Source organism: Lepisosteus oculatus, unplaced genomic scaffold, assembly GCF_040954835.1.
Source record: "Lepisosteus oculatus isolate fLepOcu1 unplaced genomic scaffold, fLepOcu1.hap2 HAP2_SCAFFOLD_64, whole genome shotgun sequence".
NCBI lineage: Eukaryota > Metazoa > Chordata > Actinopteri > Semionotiformes > Lepisosteidae > Lepisosteus > Lepisosteus oculatus.
In genome coordinates this window covers 173,967-187,500 of record NW_027168193.1, presented here as the reverse complement: position 1 = coordinate 187,500, position 13,534 = coordinate 173,967, and the positions used below count along the sequence as shown (strand labels likewise).

The 13,534-nt window shown below is 42.8% G+C and overlaps 4 non-coding genes across 4 annotated transcripts; 3 read left to right on the top strand and 1 right to left on the bottom strand.

Annotated features, from left to right (window-relative positions):
• Positions 1-2,117: 2,117 nt before the first annotated feature.
• On the bottom strand, positions 2,118-2,191 carry trnai-aau (transfer RNA isoleucine (anticodon AAU)). The gene has a single exon. It is a non-coding gene; the product is annotated as a tRNA-Ile (tRNA).
• Positions 2,192-5,624: 3,433 nt separating this feature from the next.
• trnas-gcu (transfer RNA serine (anticodon GCU)) lies at positions 5,625-5,706 on the top strand. The gene has a single exon. It is a non-coding gene; the product is annotated as a tRNA-Ser (tRNA).
• A 3,352-nt stretch (positions 5,707-9,058) lies between these two features.
• trnag-ucc (transfer RNA glycine (anticodon UCC)) lies at positions 9,059-9,130 on the top strand. Its single transcript has one exon. It is a non-coding gene; the product is annotated as a tRNA-Gly (tRNA).
• Positions 9,131-9,960: 830 nt separating this feature from the next.
• trnai-aau (transfer RNA isoleucine (anticodon AAU)) lies at positions 9,961-10,034 on the top strand. The gene has a single exon. It is a non-coding gene; the product is annotated as a tRNA-Ile (tRNA).
• The last annotated feature ends 3,500 nt before the right edge of the window (positions 10,035-13,534 follow it).

Genomic DNA, 13,534 nt, shown 5'->3' with positions numbered 1-13,534 from the left:
CGATATGCATGTGATAATCTTCCTTATATCATGTAGTGCGTCATTTGGACACTTTGTGGGCTTGAAATACAAAGAAAATCATGTTTTATGGTACAAGATAAATACAAAACTGAAGCTTTTATTTTAATTAGATTTGTTTATAAAGCATAAGCAATCATTTATTACATTACTATATGTGAAAATAACATTTTAGCATCATATTATTACATACAGGTCTTTAGCTTCAGCACAGTGATATATATATATATGCTCAGTGATTTATTGGTACATGCCCAGGTCAATAATCAGAATGAGGATTTATTTCCAGACGGGCTACAGGTAGTGTTGTGAAATACTTCAACACACTGGATCGCAGATTTAGACCCCCTGCACTCTTACTCCTTAAAAACCAAAGAAATGAAGATATGTAGCAATCACATTGTAACAGGGGTGACAGTGACTTAATGCTTATACTAGTGGACTTCAGGTACCTTTAGGGTACGGTGTTCCCTGAAGGGCTCTCAAACCCCACATTTCAGATGCCTAGCTGTATCGCTGATCTATTGCACCTCAGAATCACTTTTAAACCTTACCTCTGGTATCTTTAATCCCTATTGCTCAACGCATGGTGAAAGTATTGCATAAATGTGTCTGAAAATGAGCAATGGGCACCTGAGAGACTCATTTGCCTGTTTCACAAATGATCATATTTGACTAGAGATTCTGTTTGGAATTCAGTTGTGCATTCTGACAGCAATCCCTTTCAAAAAACGATACATTCTGGATGAGGTCAAAGGTGCAGGAACACTGTATTTAGGATGTGTTTTAAAATCCATTGACTGATCCCCGAATCCTGAAGTTTCTTCGCATGATATCGGGCTTGCAACCACTTTCTGAAAAATGATGAAAAATACCAAAAATGAAAAAAAAAATATCAATTCTAGAGCCTAAGAGGAAAACAAGACAAATTTATATCTCCAAATAATTTTATGTGCTTCAGAAGAGCCCAGGAAAGTTTTTTGCATACATGAAACCACGCCCGTTTGCACGTAAGCAGACATGGTTGCACACACGACTTCATGAAAGCACGCGTGCATGCGAAGTCATCCTGTTGAGCATTTGAAAAGCCGCACCACGCCGCACTTGAAATAGCTCTTACATTAGTGGTAGATGCAGGAATCGCCTTTTTATTTACGCTCTTACCAACGCGATGGAAAGCAAAACAAAGCAAAGCAGAGCAAAACAACGAACAAACAAAAACCCTCACGTCCCGCACTTGCAAATAACACCGTTACGTGCCCAAGCGGTATTGTATGTCATCCTACCACTGCACCCCAGGGCGTACGGTATATGGGAACGAGCACACGCCACGAATCGTCTCGAATCACTCCCTACAGCTGTAAGGCACCTTGAAGCGTGCACCCCCAACATTCTTCTTTGCGCATCTGTGAAAGGTAAATTCTTGAACAAACTCTGAACCAGCTCTAAGGAAACTAATCAGATTAGACATTACTTTGACTCATCTTTTTACGCTCAGTGCTGGATTGCTCAAACTCCGGTTAGGGTTAGGGTTAGCATTCCCACGCTACTTAGACACTTTGTTTACGCTCAGTGCTGGATTTTGGGAACTTCAGGACGGGTGGGAATTTTCTCCTATCTGTCAATTCTGTTTTGTTTTGGAGACTCTTGGCTGCCTATGTTGTACAGTGCAGCGTGAAGGAAACATTTTCCAAAACTGTGTCAGCTCAAAAGTTGTAAGAAAACCTCTCCAGCTGCTTTAACTCTCTTGATTTTTGTCATTTAACGTGACACTCGATGTATAACTGGAGCCTCACATATGCAAATGGTGAGGCTCCAGTTCGACACCACTTTACAGTATATGACAAAAGCATGGCAGACTGTGCCATGACCGGCAGATAACTTCTGCTTATTTTTACCATATTAAACATTGGAAATCCTCCCACTTGTATTTGTGACACTTGATTTTGGCTCCACCTAATACACTCTTAAAACTTCAAACACTTTTCTCTTCTCCCGCAACACTCTTGTCTGTCGGCACTATGTGGCAGCGTTGCATGACAACCCATCTCACCACGGAAAGGAACCTAACAGCTTTGGTAAGAGAGGAGAAAAGGACCTGGCCCGTACGGGGCTCGAACCCACGACCTTGGCGTTATTAGCACCACACTCTAACCAACTGAGCTAACCGGCCTCACGACAGTGGTCCTCTCTGTGCTGACACTGCTCATGATGTTTCCCGAGCCGAAACTGCGTTTTTCCAAGCAATTTGACAAAGCCCGCCCACTGAAAACTGCAGCAGATCGTGTAAAGACGTTCAACTTTGTAATTACTGCACGCACAGGAAGCAGAATAAATTCCTCTTTTCAAACTGTCAAAGGTTTGCTTTGCGAACGCTGCAGGACATCGCACAATCTCTTTTGAACAGGGACGAACGATTTCTTATGGGGCGCAGTAAGTACAGACGTTTAAAAAGCTCCACTCATGCCGACGATGCAGCATGAAGAAGCGCAACCTAACATTTGACAGACAAAGGCCGGGCGCCGCTACGAGCAAAATAGGCAGGCAGGACCGCACTAAGCGTCAGAGCCGCCGTGAGCGCTACGGGGAAGGCAAGGGCTCAGGCAGAGTCTATCATAAGACTGGACGAAGGGAGTCGACTGCAGCCCGCCTGGCCAGGCTTGAACAAGCCCTGCCTGAGAGATCAGGACAGGGTAAACCTTCCGCACCGAATGCCAGAAGTGTGAATGAGCTTAGGGGGACCACGCCCCTTCTCACTGGAGGAGGCGGGGATCCGTCCCAAGCCCCTCCCTCAGTCTATCTGATTGGGTGGGAGGGTTCCTGCCTGGAAGAAGGCTGTGACTCTGAGTTGGGCGCTGACCCCGCCCCTGAAGTCAAAGAAAAGGCAGGCTTCCAACAATTCTTAGGGAATCTCAGCCAGAAAGGCAAAGCAAGGCGTATTTATATCAAGGTTTCTCTTGAAAACGTCTTAGATAGAGAAGCACTGATTGACACTGGGGCTGAAATTAGTTTGATGTCAGGCGATCTACTCAGCGAGCTCAAACGAGTAGCGAAAGGAAAAGGCATCAGACTTAAGGTAGAACCTTGTAAAATAGATATTTCCAGCTATACCCAGGATCATGCCAGGATCACACACCGAGTGTGGGTGGCACTTAGGTTCGGGCCAATGAACGTGGTGCATCCTGTTTACATCTCTAGGTTAAAAACAGAGCCACTACTCATTGGCCAAGACCTGCTTGACAGGCTGGAGCCTCTGGTGGACTGCCAGCGTGGAAAATTGTGGGCTCAGGTCAAAAACCCTAAGCCTGTTGCACAGCAAAAAGGGGGATTCAGTGGTTATGCTGTGATCACACAGTGCCCACTGAACACTATAGCTGAGTTGGAGGTTCCTCCTGGTTCCTCTGGACGAGAATAAATGTCTCTTCTTGCTTTCCAAAACTACAGGGAAGTCCTGCCCAGGCCAGCACTCCCACGGTCTCCCAACTACAGGAGCAGTGCTCCGAGCAGCTGCTTGACCCGCCAGGTAAAGCACACCCCCTTTTCATCCCTGAAGAAGAGTGGATCTCCCTGTCCGGTAATGAATGGGAGTCCTTTCTGTGCACCCTGGTACCTCAGGGGGTCCAGGACTACCACCCCATGGTGGTGGGAGGGGGTCCAGGTGGCAGAAGTGCAGGTTGATGATGTAATTCTTAGCCTCAGCTCTGAGAAGTCCATAATCAGTGAAGGTCTGTTCGAGGACCTGTCGCGAAGCTGTCAGGTGACCCTGGTGACGCAGTCACAGGTTCTGTGGTGGGCACCCCCACCTCATAGGTCCATTTGGAGCAAAGGAAGCTGTGTAGCTTCCATCTCCATCGGAAAAAGGAAGTTTGCTCACTACTTCCAGGTAGCACCTCAGCTGACCCATTCGGTCTGCATTGGTGCAGACCTATTGGTTCGACTGGGCGCCCAGCTGGACACAGTAAACAGTGTGCTGTGGAAACGGGTAGACCCAGATGCCCACTCTCTAAGCGGTGACCCCGAGAACATTCGGTCAGGTCAGACGATTCCTCAGGCCTGCCAGGTAGTAAACAAATCGGACCTGATCGTTCCTGCGTCAACAGCAGGGTTTCCGGTACGCCTTGTCCTAAAGAAGGGACAGAGAATGGACGCTGAGATGGTTTTCTTCCAACCATCAGCTCAGTTTATCAGACTGAACCTAGCAGTCTGTTGTACCCCCAGACTGGAACGGAATGGCCGAGCCACCTGCCTGTTGGTGCAGAACATAGCAAAACAAGATGTCAAAATCCCTGCTCGCACTGACATGGGACTGGAATTGACAATAGTTTCTATGATTTCGAACTGGCCATCCCAGTACTGGGGCAGCTCCCTGGTCCCTTGGCTTCATAAAAGCGCCCCTGTAATAAAGAAATTAAATCCAAAATCAAGAGGGCAGTTGCCTACTGAAATACAAGAAGTCATCAATTTTAACCTAGCAACACATTAAAGGCTGCATCTATACAAGTACGATTCTAGAAATGCTCACCAGATTACGTTTTAAGAAGGAACTGCGCTTCAGGTTCTGCCGAGATCTTAACTCGGATGGCAGGATTCAGAGTCCGGAGTGTGGACTGATTGCGCACGGAGGGTCCATATACTGTGGATCCCTCAGTGATCTTCCGCGTGTTCAAACAGCCAGCGTGTGACTCCCCTGTCCCCGTGACCTCATTGCTCTGCTCTATCCTCTGTACAGCCGAGCCCGATTCACGGTAAAGTGAAAAAAATATGCCCTCAACTTGAGATTTACTCTGGAGCGAGGATAGATGTTACCTTTTTATCATTGAACAGGATGTATGTGATGTGGCGACTAGGTTCAATTTTGTATCCTCTTTAAAAGATTAAGGACTGGGGTGAGCGTGATTTACCACCCTTTCAGCTAAGAACCCGACGTGCGCACCGTTTAAGCTGCATAGACTCGGTCGTTTAACTCTTCTCCATTAGCAGGGTTAAGGTTAAAGAAAAAAAACATTGCTGACTTCTTTTTTTTTTGCCAGCTGCTAGCGCTGATTAGCAAGGTTTGTATTTCATGTTTTGCAAGTTGCATCCATTTTAAGAAAAACAAGTCGTGTTAAAGACAGGAAATGAATACTTGCATTTAATTAAGTCTAGCCGTAGGCGGTTATCCACTGGGATTCAGACCCAGGGCCTCCTGTTTACTAGACAGGCGCTTTAACCAACTAAGCCACAGCGCCCCGGGAGTGCTGTCCTTTTGCAGCCACTTGGACACACCACTCAGACACATCTGCATTCGGTGTGTGCTCCGCCTGCTCGCTGAGCAAGTTGCCACCTTTACATACAATAGCAACATCGACACCAAGAGAAAGGATGACAAATGGCTTTTATCTGGAACTTTTCATGTCCAAGGAGCTCAATGTGCTTTCTGTGTACAACAGGGCCACTGAACTCCACACTGGCCACTGAACCACAGCAGTGGCTTGCTGGCTTGACATCTCCCAGGGAAAATGTTGAAATCGCATGTGGAACAGGAAAATGACCCTCGAGTACGAGGGAAAAAAAAGAAAAAGATCATCTGGAGCGCGCCAACCCAGTTGGGACAGCCCAGTTTTGTTAACGAGGTGGCCGAGTGGTTAAGGCGATGGATTGCTAATCCATTGTGCTTTGCACGCATGGGTTCAAATCCCATCCTCGTTGGTTTCCATGTCTGTTTCCCTTCTGTTTTTGATCCCTATTGCTCAATGCACAGTGAATGCATTGCATACATGTGTCTGACAATGAGAAATGGGCCCCTGAGACAGTCATTTGCCTGTTTCACAAATGATCGTATTTTACTAGAGATTCTGTTTGGGATTCAGATGTGCATTCGGACAGCAATCCCTTTCAAGAAATGATACGTTCTGGATGAGGTCAAAGGTGCATCATTTGGACACTTTGTGGGCTTGAAATACAAAGAAAATCATGTTCTATGGTACAAGATAAATACAAAACTTAAGCTTTTATTATAATTAGATTTGTTTATAAAGCATAAGCAATCATTTATAACATTAATATATGTAAAAATAACATTTTAGCATCATACGTTTAGTATATTTAGTCCCTAATGCTGAAAGAAATGATCATAGAACATGACTTCTAACCTTACCTGCGGTGTTTTTGATCCCTATTGCTCAATGCACAGTGAAAGCATTGCATACATGTGTCTGACAATGAGAAATGGGCCCCTGAGACAGTCATTTGCCTGTTTCACAAATGATCGTATTTTACTAGAGATTCTGTTTGGGATTCAGATGTGCATTCGGACAGCAATCCCTTTCAAGAAATGATACGTTCTGGATGAGGTCAAAGGTGCTGGAACACTGTATTTAGGATGTGTTTGCAGTTATTCTGTGTTTCTAGCTTCAACCCAGTGATATATATATATATGCTCACTGATTTTTTGGTACATGCCCAGGGCAATAATCATTATGAGGATTTATTTCCATATGTGCTAGAGGTAGTGTTGTGAAATTCTTCAACACAGGATCGCAGGTTTAAACCTGCACTCTTACTCCTTAAATACCAACAAATGCAGATATGTAGCAATCATATTGTAGCTGACACTCATTTGCCTGTTTCACAAATGATCATATTTTACTAGAGATTCTGTTTGGGATACGGATGTGCATTCTGACAACAATCTCTTTCAAAAAATGATTTTACCTTATCGCAGCTTTGCCCCTCTTGCCTCTTTGGAAAATATCTCCATCTTGTGGTCGTTGTTGGTAATGTCTAGACAATATCTCCATCTTGTGGTCGTTGTTGGTAATGTCTAGACAATATCTCCATCATGTGGTCGTTGTTGGTAATGTCTTCTTATGCCCTTTTTTCATTTCAATTCTTTATAAGTTGATTCTAGAATCTCTACAATAGAGCTGAAAATATCAGTTTTGTAGCAGACAATATGACATTAGTTATAGTCCAATTAAGACTTTATTACCCTGTTTGTAACATAACAAATTAAAATTGATTAAAACTAAGTTTGGAACACCAGGGAACATAAAAAATGATTTTTAGGAAAACCATGAGGTTCTCTGTGTCCGATGCCTGCAAGGGGAGAAAGCTAGAATCCTTTGCTTTTTCAAAAGTTGAAAATAAACGTCATATAACAACAGCTTTCATTCCTAGGAGTGAAAAATAACCATTTTTGAAGACATATTAGTTTCTAAAACACTACAATAAAGTTAAAAACATCCGTTTTATATTACTTTTAGTATTTTTAGTGAAATTAGTCATTTATTGCACTATTTTTAATATAATCTCTAATTAAAAGTGAATAGAATTAAGTTTGGAGCAACAAGGAACACAAAAAAAAAAGATTTTAAGGAAAAAAATGATGTCTTCTGTGCCAGGTGCCTGCAAGGGGAGAAAGCTAGAATCCTACCCAGGCTCCTGGAGCTCTGTCCTGGCTAAAGGAGGGTGAATCCATCCCCTTCAAAGCTCCATGAAAAAATGATCATTTAAAATTTGAAAAAAAAAACATCATATAACAACAGTTTTCATTCATAGGAGTGAAAAACAACCATTTTTGAAGACATATTAGTTTCTAAAACACTACAATAAAGTTGAAAACATCCGTTTTATATTACATTAATTTTTGTGAAATTAGTCATTTATTGCACTATTTTTAATAAAATCTCTAATTAAAAGTGATTAAAATTAAGTTTGGAACAACAAGGAACACAAAAAAAAAGATTTTAAGGAAAAAAATATTGTCTTCTGTGCCAGGTGCCTGCAAGGGGAGAAAGCTAGAATCCTACCCAGGCTCCTGGAGCTCTGTCCTGGCTAAAGGAGGGTGAATCCATCACATTCAAAGCTCCATGAAAAAATGATATTTTTAAATTTGAAAAAAAAAAAACATTATAGAACAACATCTCTTGGTCCACAGAGTGCAAAAATCCAACTTTGAAGAAAATCCATTGACTGATCCCCGAATCCTGAAGTTTCTTCGCATGATATCGGGCTTGCAACCCCTTTCTGGAAAATGATGAAAAATGCCAAAAATGAAAAAAAAGTTATCAATTCTAGAGCCTAAGAGGAAAATAAGACAAATGTATATCTCCAAATAATTTTATGTGCTTCAGAAGAGCCCAGGAAAGTTTTTTGCATACATGAAACCACGCCCGTTTGCACGTAAGCAGACATGGTTGCACACACGACTGCATGAAAGCACGTGTGCATGCAAAATCATCCTGTTAAGCATTTGAAAAGCCGCACCACGGCGCACTTGAAATAGCTCTTACATTAGTGGTAGATGCAGGAATCGCCTTTTTATTTACGCTCTTACCAACGCGATGGAAAGCAAAACAAAGCAAAGCAGAGCAAAACAAAACGAACAAACGCAAAACCCTCACGTCCCGCACTTGCATATAACGCCGTTACGTGCCCAAGCGGTATTGTACGTCATCCTAGCACTGCACCCCGGGGCGTACGGTATATGGGAATGAGCACACGCCACGAATCGTCTGAAATCACTCCCTACAGCTGTAAGGCGCCTTGAAGCGTGCACCCCCAACATTCTTCTTTGCGCATCTGTGAAAGGTAAACTCTTGAGCAAACTCTGAACCAGCTCTAAGGAAACTAATCCGATTAGACGTTACTTTGACTCATCCTTTAACAGTTTTCAGTCTCTGTCTTTAAACACCTTGCTCAGTCACATTCAAGCCACAAGTACTCTTCTCGGATGTTGCACAAACAAATCCTAATGTCTTGAAAGCATTGCAGCATGTTTGTGTCCCACTTCCCGTGGCTGCAGGACGACTGACACGAACGGACAAACAATCTGTGGCGTTTAGCGTGACATAGTCTTGCAGGCATCGTGCTGTCTTACTGCAATACTATACCACTTGAGGAAACAGTCCATCTGGCCATGAAACTCATTTGAACGTCTAGCTACAGCAACTAACAATAACATGATTTATTCAGGATGTGTGGAATCAGCACGTCCCGGAGACAGCTTCTGAAATCGTGAGCATTCTCTGGTGGTGTCCTGGAGGGCTCCCCCGGGCATGTGTTGGTGGTATAGTGGTGAGCATAGCTACCTTCCAAGCAGTTGACCCGGGTTCGATTCCCGGCCAACGCAGTGGCAAGTGTTTTCAAATGCTGTCACAAGCCTTGGATTGTGACTAGCAAAGCGAAGCCTTTTGAAAGAGCTAAAGCACTGCAAAACGGAATTGAAGGAGAATCTTACAGGGGATTCTGAGCAGTGTCTAAATAAATAAATTCACAGCGTCCGCGGATGGCATTTTGCAGCTGGAAGTAGATGTCGACGCTTTTTGCACACAGCACCAAAAAAGCGTCTTTTTTGAAGGTACAGGCATTGAGCATTGGTGGTTCATTGTTAGAACTCTCGCCTGCCACGCAGGAGGCTTGGTTTCGATTCCTGGCCAATGCAGTGGCTTTTGCAGCGAACGGCTCCATCACTTGCATCCCAACTTTTGCAACTCGCAACTGAAAACCCACTGAAGCTAAGCAGGTGTGAGCCAGGTCAGTACCTGGATGAGGGTGAGCTACAGGGAAAAACAAAGCTTCCAGCTGGAAGTGGTGTTAATGGGGCCAGCGGGGAGGCGCTCACCCTGAGGTCTGTGCGGGTCCATATCTCCCAATATAGTGACGGAGAAGCTGTGTTGTAAAAGGGCGCTGTCTTTTGGATGAGATGTAAAACCGAGGTCATAGTGCTCTGTGGTCATTAAAAATGACCACCAAAACCTTTGACAAAAGTTCTTGGTAATTGATGGTCTTCAATAATGTTTCTCCTTTAGGTACATTTAAAATCAGCTGAATAATGCTGTGAAACCATGAAACTGCATGAGAAAGCCCGTACACTGAATTACACGGCTTTCTATTCAAAGGAGGACAAAAGAAATTCCCTGAGTTCGATTTTTTGCAGCACAGAGAGGGGCACTGTCACGAGGCCGGTTAGCTCAGTTGGTTAGAGCGTGGTGCTAATAACGCCAAGGTCGCGGGTTCGAGCCCCGTATGGGCCATGTCCTTTTCTCCTCTCTTACCAAAGCTGTTAGGTTCCTTTCCGTGGTGAGATGGGTTGTCCTGCAACGCTGCCACACAGTGCCGACAGACAAGAGTGTTGCGGGAGAAGAGAAAAGTGTTTGAAGATTTAAGAGTGTCTTAGGTGGAGCCAAAATCAAGTGTCACAAATGCAAGTGGGAAGATTTCCAATGTTTAATATGGTCAAAATAAGCGGAAGTTACCAGCTGGTCCGGCACAGTCTGCCATGTTTTTGTCATATACTGTAAAGTGGTGTCGAACTGGAGCCTCACCATTTGCATATGTGAGGCTCCAGTTATACATCGATTGTCACATTAAATGACAAAAATGAAGAGAGGTAAAGCAGCTGGAGAGGTTTTCTTACAACTTTTGAGCTGACACAGTTTTGGAAAATGTTTCCTTCACGCTGCACTGTACAATATAGGCAGCCAAGAGTCTCCAAAACAAAACAGAATTGACAGATAGGAGAAAATTCCCACTCGTCCTGAAGTTCCCAAAATCCAGCACTGAGTGTAAACAAAGTGTCTAAGTAGCGTGGGAATGTTAAACCTAACCCTAGCTGGAGTTTGAGCAATCCAGCACTGAGAGTAAAAAGATGAGTCAAAGTAACGTCTAATCAGTTTAGTTTCCTTAGAGCTGGTTCAGAGTTTGCTCAAGAGTTTACCTTTCACAGATGCGCAAAGAAGAATGTTGGGGGTGCACGCTTCAAGGCGCCTTACAGCTGTAGGGAGTGATTCGAGACGATTCGTGGCGTGTGCTCGTTCCCATATACCTTACGCCCCGGGGTGCAGTGCTAGGATGACTACAATACCGCTTGGGCACGTAACGGCGTTATATGCAAGTGCGGGACGTGAGGGTTTTCGATTGTTCGTTTTGTTTTGCTCTGCTTTGCTTTGTTTTGCTTTCCATCGCGTTGGTAAGAGCGTAAACCATGTCTGCTTATGTGCAAACGGGCGTGGTTTCATGTATGCAAAAAACTTTCCTGGGCTCTTCTGAAGCACATAAAATTATTTGGAGATATACATTTGTCTTGTTTTCCTCTTAGGCTCTAGAAATGAAAACTTTTTTTTAGGATTCTAGCTTTCTCCCCTTGCAGGCATCGGGCACAGAGGACCTCATGGTTTTCCTAAAAATCTTTTTTTTTTGTGTTCCTTGTTGTTCCAAACTTAATTTTAATCACTTTTAATTAGATATTTTATTAAAAATAGTGCAAAAAATGACTAATTTCACTAAAAATAATGTAATATAAAACTGATGTTTTTAACTTTATTGTAGTGTTTTAGAAACTACTATGTCTTCACAAATGGTTATTTTTCACTCCTAGGAATGAAAGCTGTTGTTATATGATGTTTATTTTCAAATTTTGAAAAAATCAAAGGATTCTAGCTTTCTCCCCTTGCAGGCATTGGACACAGAGAACCTCATGGTTTTCCTAAAAATCATTTGTTATGTTCCCTGGTGTTCCAAACTTAGTTTTAATCAATTTTAATTTGTTATTATGTTAAAAACAGGGTAATAAGTTTCTAATTGGACTATAAATAATGTCATATTGTCTGCTATAAAACTGATGTTTTCATCTCCATTGTAGAGATTCTAGAATCAACTAATAGAGAATTAAAATAAAAAAGGGCATAAGAAGACATTACCAACAACGACCACAAGATGGAGATGTTGTCTAGACATTACCAATAACGACCACAAGATGGAGATATTGTCCAAAGAGGCAAGAAGGGCAAAGCCGCGATAAGGAGATTGCTGTCAGAATGCACATCCGTATCCCAAACAGAATCTCTAGTAAAATATGATCATTTGTGAAACAGGCAAATGAGTGTCAGCTACAATATGATTGCTACATATCTGCATTTGTTGGTTTTTAAGGAGTAAGAGTGCAGGCGGTTTAAACCTGCGATCCAGTGTGTTGAAGTATTTCACAACACTACCCCTAGCACATCAGGAAATAAATCCTCATAATGATTATTGCCCTGGGCATGTACCAAAAAATCAGTGAGCATATACATATATCGCTGTGTTGAAGCTAGAGACACAGAATAAGTGCAAACACATCCTAAATACAGTGTTCCTGCACCTTGACCTCATCCAGAATGTATCGTTTTTTGAAAGCGATTGCTGTCAGAATGCACAACTGAATCCCAAACAGAATCTCTAGTCAAATATGATCATTTATGAAACAGGCAAATGAGTCTCTCAGGTGCCCATTGCTCATTTTCAGACACATTTATGCAATACTTTCACCATGCGTTGAGCAATAGGGATTAAAGATACCAGAGGTAAGGTTTAAAAGTAATTCTGAGGTGCAACACATCAGCAAAACAGCTAGGCATCTGAAATGTGGGGTTTGAGAGCCCTTCAGGGAACACCGTACCCTAAAGGTACCAGAAGTCCACTAGTATAAGCATTAAGTCACTGTCAGCCCTGTTGCAATGTGATTGCTACATATCTTCATTTCTTTGGTTTTTAAGGAGTAAGAGTGCAGGGGGTCTAAATCTGCGATCCAGTGTGTTGAAGTATTTCACAACACTACCTGTAGCCCGTCTGGAAATAAATCCTCATTCTGATTATTGACCTGGGCATGTACCAATAAATCACTGAGTATATATATATATCACTGTGTTGAAGCTAGAGACCTGTATGTAATAATATGATGCTAAAATGTTATTTTCACATGTAAGAAAACCGGCTCAGGGATGCCAAATATGTAATGTTGCCATAGCAAAATTAAATGTAGTGGCTCTCTGAAGGCACCAGTTCTGTAGGGTTTGGGCATTTACTGAGACAATTATTAATTGTAGCAGTAAATCACAAAGTTGATTCTTTTGATGGCTTTAGAATCCAACCATGTGACATAACTCAAACAACGCGCACACACAGGTACTAATACACGAGGATACATTTATTAATACATAAAATATGCATGTAAACCTAACAGATCTTATCGAGAGGGTTATCAGAATACAAAAGATATATATTCAGTCAGTTACGAAGTGTTACACATATCAAGAGGACATACGTTCAGTATATCATTCATTAAGACCGTTTCGTTAATGAACTTGGTTATAACTTCTACATTAGATACTCAAACAAGTACATAACTCTTAGGAATTAAATTGATATCAACTGGTTGGGATAACAATTGAATTCTCGAGCTCCAATGCATTGAAGTTGAATACTCATCCAATCTTTGGGGATTCAGATCTTCCTGCGGGCACAAAGAAACAGTTGCAGGCTGTTGCTGTCCAATCCGCGCTCTCTGGCTCCGTGCCAGGCTGTGCTGTGCGGCTTGCGACGCTGCGCTGCTGATGCTCACTGTGGGCTTTAACTAGCAAAGTTTGTGCACAGGAGAAAAGATGACTGTGGGTCCCAGCAAGTCAGGAAGAGGACCGGTTCGTTTCTGATGAAGAGCTAGTTCTGAATAGTGATTCAGCTGTCCACAGTTCCGACCTGTTCACGAGGCCTGCTGCTG